Here is a 7,818-nt window from a genome sequence, read left to right as displayed (position 1 = left end):
GTGGTTGACGTCAACCTAGCGGACGCAAGGGGCCCGGAAGAGGGTTCTGGAAAAGGGGGGTGTGGTGGGTGCTACCGCCGAAGAAATGGGGGAGAAGTGGAAGAAAATCCACCACCGATGCCTCAGTGCAAAACCGCCCAAGAAAAACAGAAATGCACGTTTGCCTAAGAAACGAAGATCCGGGAGGCATAAAAAAATATATATATATATCACACTCTCAAACTGGGAGACGAGACTTCTCCACTTGTAACACAAGAAAAGCACGGGGCTAATGTCCTTAATAAACGAACAGTTTCTGGAAACCAATAAGATAAGGACCAAACCAAGCCTGGGAAAATGGGCAAAGGGGAGGAAATCAGCGATTCACAGAAAAACACAAATGGCCGACAGACCCACAGAAGGGCAACCACGACCTTACTCTTTAGAAAAATGCAACACCCAAACACTGAGACGTGAGGAAAGGGTAGGGAAACACGCACCCAAGACAGGCTGCACTCACCAGCCTTCAGCACCGACCTTCCATAGCATGAATCCACTATAGAGCCGTCTAATAAACAGTAAGAAACTGACAGATCAATAGACGTGTAAACAAACGAGCTGGGCTCTGATGTAAGGGTGGCCTATGTAACCTAGGAAAACAGTGAGGTAGAGTTGTATGGGACTAAAAGCATCCATGTCCCAATGGATTTCGTGAAAGACACAAGTTGTTGAAAAATCTGTAGACTGTGAACTGGTGTTTTCATTTGCCTGTTTGAAGGATAATCACACATGCAGGTGACTTCTGCAAAGGTATACAAGAAATTGAGAACTGGTTACCTCTAGGAAAAAGGAATGAGGGGGTGAAGGATTTTTTCTCCCTCCCATTCACAGTTTAAATTTCTTTGCCAAAAATATGTCTTTTCTAATACTACAATCAGTGAATTATAGAAAGCTCATTGTATCCTTTGATCCAACTATTCCACTCCCAAAGAACTGACATAAATAAGCAGAGATGTATACAAAATTATATACAAGCATATTCATGGAGCATCATTTTTATCAGCAAAAATGTACTCTACAGAAAAAGATTAAATCCTATTCAGGTAAATCCGCACATCACAGTTTTATGTGGCCAATAAAAATGTTGTACGATTTTAATTTTAAAGGGAAAAAATTCGTAAGATATAGATAATTACACAAACTAGGCTACCCAAGAGCACAGAGTATGATATCCAAAATTAAAGGGTAATCAGTGGTTGCCTCCTACATTACAAAGGTTTGTAGACTGAGGGTGGGGGTGCTTTAGACTCCTGAAATCTTCAACAGTTTCTTCTCAACCAGTGCCACGTAAACATAAAATCTTAATGAAAACACTGTGTTTGCTAATGCAAAGATACCTTCAGAACAGGTTCCCTGGCAGCCTCTAAATTTCTAGAGGCACCAGTAAAAGTGAAGGAGGTACTATCTATCCTCAGGTCAGAGGCTCCCCTGGTGATTCTAGCATCTGGTTAAGGTTTGGAAGGTGATTTTAACAAATTCAAAATACAGGCAGTCCCTCACCTATGATGTATTCAAGTTATCTTGAGCCATGCCTACCACCGTCTGGTTTTTTTTTTTTTTTTTGGTACATCTTATCGTTAGTAACATGCACTATACACAATGTTGCAGCATGTAATTTGATGTTCACTTGCAGATATTCAATGTTATAATTTATAAAGATCTGGATAATAAAAGGCAATAATAATAAAAATGATGGAAAAAAAAGAGGTATTCAATTTACCTCAGAATTGACTCATGGAACCCCGTCCAAAAGTTGGGGGCTACCTCTACTCACCTCAGTACCCCATACCCTCTCTTTCCTTCTCACAGGCTGCTGTCCAGAAATACCAGTTTAACTCTGAATCTCACTCAGCTCATCCTCACCAGTACCACATGCTCTCAAAGTTTCTGCAGCTAACACCCCTTCTCCTATGCCACAGTGCTTCCACCCCCACTTCCACAACCCAAACCTGCTTGACAGTCTCAGCAATTCCCTAGGTGACTAGGGAGTCTGTTTTGAAGGTGTATTTGAAGACCAAAGACTTTCATGAATTCAATGGCCATTTCTGTTTTTTAACCTCACTTGCCCTCTCTTCAGCATTCAACAACATCCTCAAACAAATGAAAACCCCGGCTATCTTATTTTCAGTGACAATACACTGTTCTGCTTTTCTCCCTCATCAGTGGCCTCTTCTCCATTGTTTTATGGTTGGCTTCTGCTCTGTTCAAAAAGAAGCCCTGATGGTGCAGTGGTTAAGCACTTGGCTGCTAACTAAGGCTGTTCAAACCCACCAGCCGCTCCACAGGGAACAGGTGTGGCCGTCCACTTCTGTAAAGATTTACAGCCTTGGAAACCCTATGGGGCAGTTCTACCTTGTCCTTTAGGGTTGCTAGGAGTCAGAATTGACCCCACAGCAGTTGAGTTTGGTTTGGTTTTTTGGGTCTGCTCTGTTCAACCTCGAAATGCTGGCGAGTCTTGTCTCAGAACTCAGTCACTAGGATTATCCATCAACATCCATGCCCTACGGAGCCACCTCACCTAGTCTCATGTTTTACATACCATCTACCTGCCAATGGTCCCAAGTAAGTCCACCGTCACAGGCCTCTCCACAGAGGCCCAGTCTCATATAGCCAACTACATGTCTGATGGACAGCTGACAGGTCCGCCTGGCCATCTAATAGGCAACTCAAAGCATTTAAAAAAGAAACATTAATTTCCCCTTTCCTGATCTCTATAAATAGCACCTAGTAGTTCAACCCACAAATCTCACAACTGTCCTGGATTTTCTTTTCCTTACCACCAACATCCAATTTATCAGCAAGTCCTGCTGACTCTACATCCAAAGCACATCCCAAATATGTCCCAGGTTTCCCCCGTCTCTGATAGTCCTTACCACCATTATCCGACGGACATTAGCCTAACCACTACACAGAGCTGGTTTGTTAAATGAATCATCAGATTAAAATAAACACTACTTTAAGAATGAATAAAGAAACCAGCTCTTCAGTATTTAGGACTCTTGTGTATACATTCAGTGCTGGATAGGTAAGTATAAGCCCTGGTGGCACAGTGGTTAAGAGCTCAGCTGCTAATCAAAAGGTCAGCAGTTTGAATCCACCAGCTGCTCCTTGGAAACCATATGGGGCAGTTCTACTCTGTCCTAAGAACTGAGATCGACTCAACAGCAACAGGTTTGGTTTTGGGTTTATCAAGCTCCCGGAGGATTCTCTCTTTTTTAAGTAATATTTTACTGTTTTTGCTGAAGGTTTACACAGTGTATTTAGGTTTCCATTCAACAATTTCTAAGGAGCCTTGGTGGCACAGTAGTTAAAGTGCTTGGCTGCAAACCAAAACGTTGGTGGTTGGAACTCACCAGCAGCTTCATGAGGGATAAATGTGGCAGTCGGCTTCCGTAAAGATTACCGCTTTGGAAACCCTACGGGGCCGTTCTACTCTGTCCTACAAGGCCACTATGAGTTGGAATCAACTTGACGGCAATGGGTTTGGTTTTAATGCTAATCTAACAAATTTTCCTTAAGGAAAACCTTTTATTTTTTAACCCTCTCACGGAATTTTAGGACAATATAAAGCAAAGGATTCATAGTTTTAAGGCAACTGACTCATTTACAAAAGCTGCTCCTAAATTAAAAGTGCAGTTCTCAAAAGCAATTAATTACATACAAGACAAATGACAACCCTGCCACAAATCAGGTATTATAAAAAAAGAAAATACGTCAAGCCTGGCAGATTGCGTTAGGGTTCAGAACTTTCAGAGTTCCTGTGCCATGCCAGTAAGGTTCACCTACACCAAGTTCAGCATACATCTTTCTATCCAAGAGGGCACTGAGCGTCTTTCCCTCTTAAGAAGCAAAACTTTCAGAAGTTATAACATGCTAATCAAATATCTTATAGAAAATACCAGGATACTCATCCACATTTTTCTCGTGTTACCAGCCAGAAATCTCTAAATCTGAACTGGCAAAACTGTAAGCATTCATTTATTCAATCACTCAACAGATAGGTATTGAATGTCAATTACATCCAAATACCACAGCTGTTGTCTTTAGTTGCCATCAAGTTGATTCTGACTCATGACAATGCCATGTCTTAGAATAGAACTGCTCCATAAAGTGCTCTTGACTGTAATCTTAACAGAAACAGATTGCTAGGCCTTTTCTTCCGTGGTACTGCTGGGTGGGTTCGAACCACCAATTGGTTAGCAGTCAATTACAAACCATTTGCGCCACCTAGGACATTACCCAAACAGTAAAAGCAAAAATCAAACTCGTTGACATTGAGTTGATTCTGACTCATAGCAACCCTACAGGGCAGAGTAGAGCTGCAGCTGGTGGATTTGAATTGCCAACCTTTTGGTTAGCAGCTAACCTCTTAACTACTGTGCCACTAAGGGCTCCATCCAGATACTAGGGATATAATAATAAACAAAGGAGACAGTCCTTGCCTTCATGGGGCTTACTGTTCATTGATGAAGCCAATCAATCAAATAGCCACACAAGTAATATGAAATTAATAGTAGTAAACATAGATGAAAGATACACTGTGCTATATAAGCATGTATAATGGGGGAGCCCGATCTGGTCCAGGTGGTCCAGGTGAGGAAGGCTATTCCATGCCCAGTTAACTGTGCATACGAAGGTAACGTGGAGAAAGGAATATGGAGACCTAAGTAGTTAGAGTACAGAACGGCATAAATTGAGGCTAGAGAAGTAGTGAGGGGTCAGACCACGGAGGGGTCTATAGGCCATTTCAGGACTGGTGATTCCTAACAACCACAACCTTCTAGCAAGCTGCATGAACTTCTCCCAGGTAAGACCCTCACTTAGAGCTCACCCAGACCCCCAACCACTAAAAAATGGCATGAGTTCCACACATACATGTCAACAGCCCATGAGAGGACCAGAATGGTAGGGAGAAGTGAACTGGCTTCCACAATGGAGATCATCAGGCTGGGAGAAAAGATATATTCTTACCTGGTTGGTTTTGCCAAAGGCCCACCACAAGATACATCTAAGGAGAATGGGAAAAAGACAATCATTGAGATGAAAATAAAACATGCATCCGAAAGCAGACAAGCAGCTGCGGATAAAAGACATAGATTTCACAAATTCTAACAATGACCAAAATGTCCATAAAGAGGGGACTGGTTGAATAAATTATGGCACATACATATGACAGTAAGTCAAAAAAGTACTGCTACAAAATCATAGAAACCTTTATTAAACCAAAATATCAAAATGTGAAGCTATTGCTTCTTGACATATACTTCACCTAGGTTTATACAGTTCTGAAGGGTGTGTTTCCACCCCTCTAACCCTTCCCAGAAGAATTCTGCACTCTTCAATTTACACATCAAAATGGCAATTTGAGCATCATCAGGGGAGCCAAATGTGTTCCTTTTAAACATTTTCTGAGTTCTGGGAACAAAAAGAAGTCTGAAGGGGTAAGACTAGGGCTGTAGTATGGATGGGGTAAGGTTTCCTAAAGAAATTCTTATAGGACAGCCCTTGCTACCCTTGAAGAATAAGCAGGTGCATCACCATGGTGGGAAAAAATTCCTCAACACAACTTTCCTGGATTTTTTTCTCACCAATGCAGTTTTCAATTTTCTTAAATTAGTCCCCATGATCATCTTGTGTCCTCTGAGAAAATCTATCAAGAGTACTCCTTTGGAATCCCAAAAAATAGTCACCATAACCTTCTGAGCGGTCTTCCCTCTTTTGGCTCATCTTTGAGGTTTTCCCAACCTTCCTTAAAATGCTTGATCCATATGAAAACTGTTGTTTTATGTGAGGTAGAATTCCCATAAACTTGTTGCAAAGCTGCAAAGATTTGGGAAGATGTCCACTTGAGTTTTGTTAAAAATCTGATGTCACCCTGACCTCAAAATCGTTTTTTTCCATGGCACAAAAAGTATCGTTATTTTGAAGGCACCCTAATGAGACTAAGACAAGTATATTACTGACAGTAGTAGTATGCAGTCATCCATTGATCACAGAGACAAGTTTAAACACATTTTGTCTGGAATAAGCCCGTGCATGCATGAACTGGAACTCTAGTAGCAATCCTTTTTGACTTACCCTTATATATAGAAAATGTCATAGCCATAACAAAAAGAATAGCAATCTCTTATGGAATGATCTCCAAGATACACTGTTAAGTAAAAAATGCAAGGTGCTAAAGAGTAGACACAGTATGTTTTACTTGTTAAATAAATAAATATTTGCTTTATATTATATAGACAGAGAAAACTAATTTGGAAAACTAATGACATTGATTATCTACAGGAATGGAAACTAGCAGCTGAGAGGTAAGAAATGAGAAGAAAATTTTCACTGTATACCTTTTTTTCCTTTTTGAGTTTTGAACCACATAAAATACATTAACCTGTTAAAAACTCGTTGCTGTTGAATCTATTCCGACCCATAGCGACCCTTAGGGCAGAAAAGAACTGCCCTAGAGGGTTTCCAAGGCTGTCAATCTTTGTTGTTGTTGTTATTGAGCCAAGGCTGTAAATCTTTACCGAAGCAGGGTACCACATCTTTCTCCCGCAGAGCAGCTGGTGAGTCTGAAACACCAACCTTCTGGTTAGCAGCCAAGAGCTTAACCACTGTACCACCAGAGCTCCTTACAAATACATTAACTATTAAAAATTAAATCAAATGTACAAATATTAAATAGAAACCCTGGTGGTGCAATGGCAAAGAGCTTGGCCACTAACCAAAAGGTCGGCAGTTAGAATCCATCAGCTGCTCCTTGGAAACCCTGTGGGGCAGTTCTAAGCTGTCCTGTAGGGTCGCTATGAGTCGGAACTGACCCCACAGCAACGAATTTGGTTCGAGTTTTTTTATATTAAATACGAATTTAGGGTAATAAATGTGAAACATTTAATGAAAAGGCAACATTTTCAGGGGAAATAAAAATGATCAAAACTGAGTACTAAAGAAACGGAGGAAAAACTAGGGTCTTCTTAGAAACAAAGAATCCCTATGTATTGAAACTTTCCAACTCATTTTACTAACCTAGAACAGGAATTTTCAACCCCATAGGCATCATAACATAAAAGCTAGTATTTACTGAGTACTGCCTGTGTGCTAGATACTCCCATCAAGCATTAAATGCGTTTGCAGCATGCTCACAATGCCCATGAGATAGGTGCCCTCATCACCTCTATTTTACACATAAGGAAACTGAGTTTTCATGGAATCTCACCCAAAGTTGCCCAAGTAGTAAGTGACTCCAGAGGCCAGACTCTTCAATAACTATGCTATATAACTCTACGCCAAAAAATGGAGAAATAATTTCTTAAAGACATGCATTATTTTCTAGGGAAACAGAAATTACTTAAAACCTCAGTTGGATGGGAAGTGCCCTTCATTCTTAGTCTGCACAAATTGTTCCAGGGTTTAAGGACAGAAAGCCTGAAAATTTGTTTAATTAAATTGGAAGAGAGGCTTTCAAGAATATATCTCTTACAGTGAAAATATGTCATGAGAATAGCTAACTTGTATGGCGCACTCACTTTGTGCAAGGCATTGGGTTAAATGCTTTAAAAACTATCAGGGTGCTTCTTTGGAAAACCGTATGGCAGTTCTTCAAAAAGTTACACACTGAGCTACCATATGACCCAGGAATTCCACTCCTAGGTATATACCCAAGAGAAATGAAAACATGTCCACACGAAAACTTGTACACAAACGTTCATAGCAGCATTATTCACAACAGTCAAAAAGTGGAAACAACCCAAATGTTCATCAACTGATGAGTGCAAAAATAAAATG

This window comes from Elephas maximus, chromosome 11, assembly GCF_024166365.1.
Source record: "Elephas maximus indicus isolate mEleMax1 chromosome 11, mEleMax1 primary haplotype, whole genome shotgun sequence".
In the NCBI taxonomy this organism is placed as follows: Eukaryota; Metazoa; Chordata; class Mammalia; order Proboscidea; family Elephantidae; genus Elephas; species Elephas maximus.
This window is presented reverse-complemented; position numbering follows the sequence as displayed.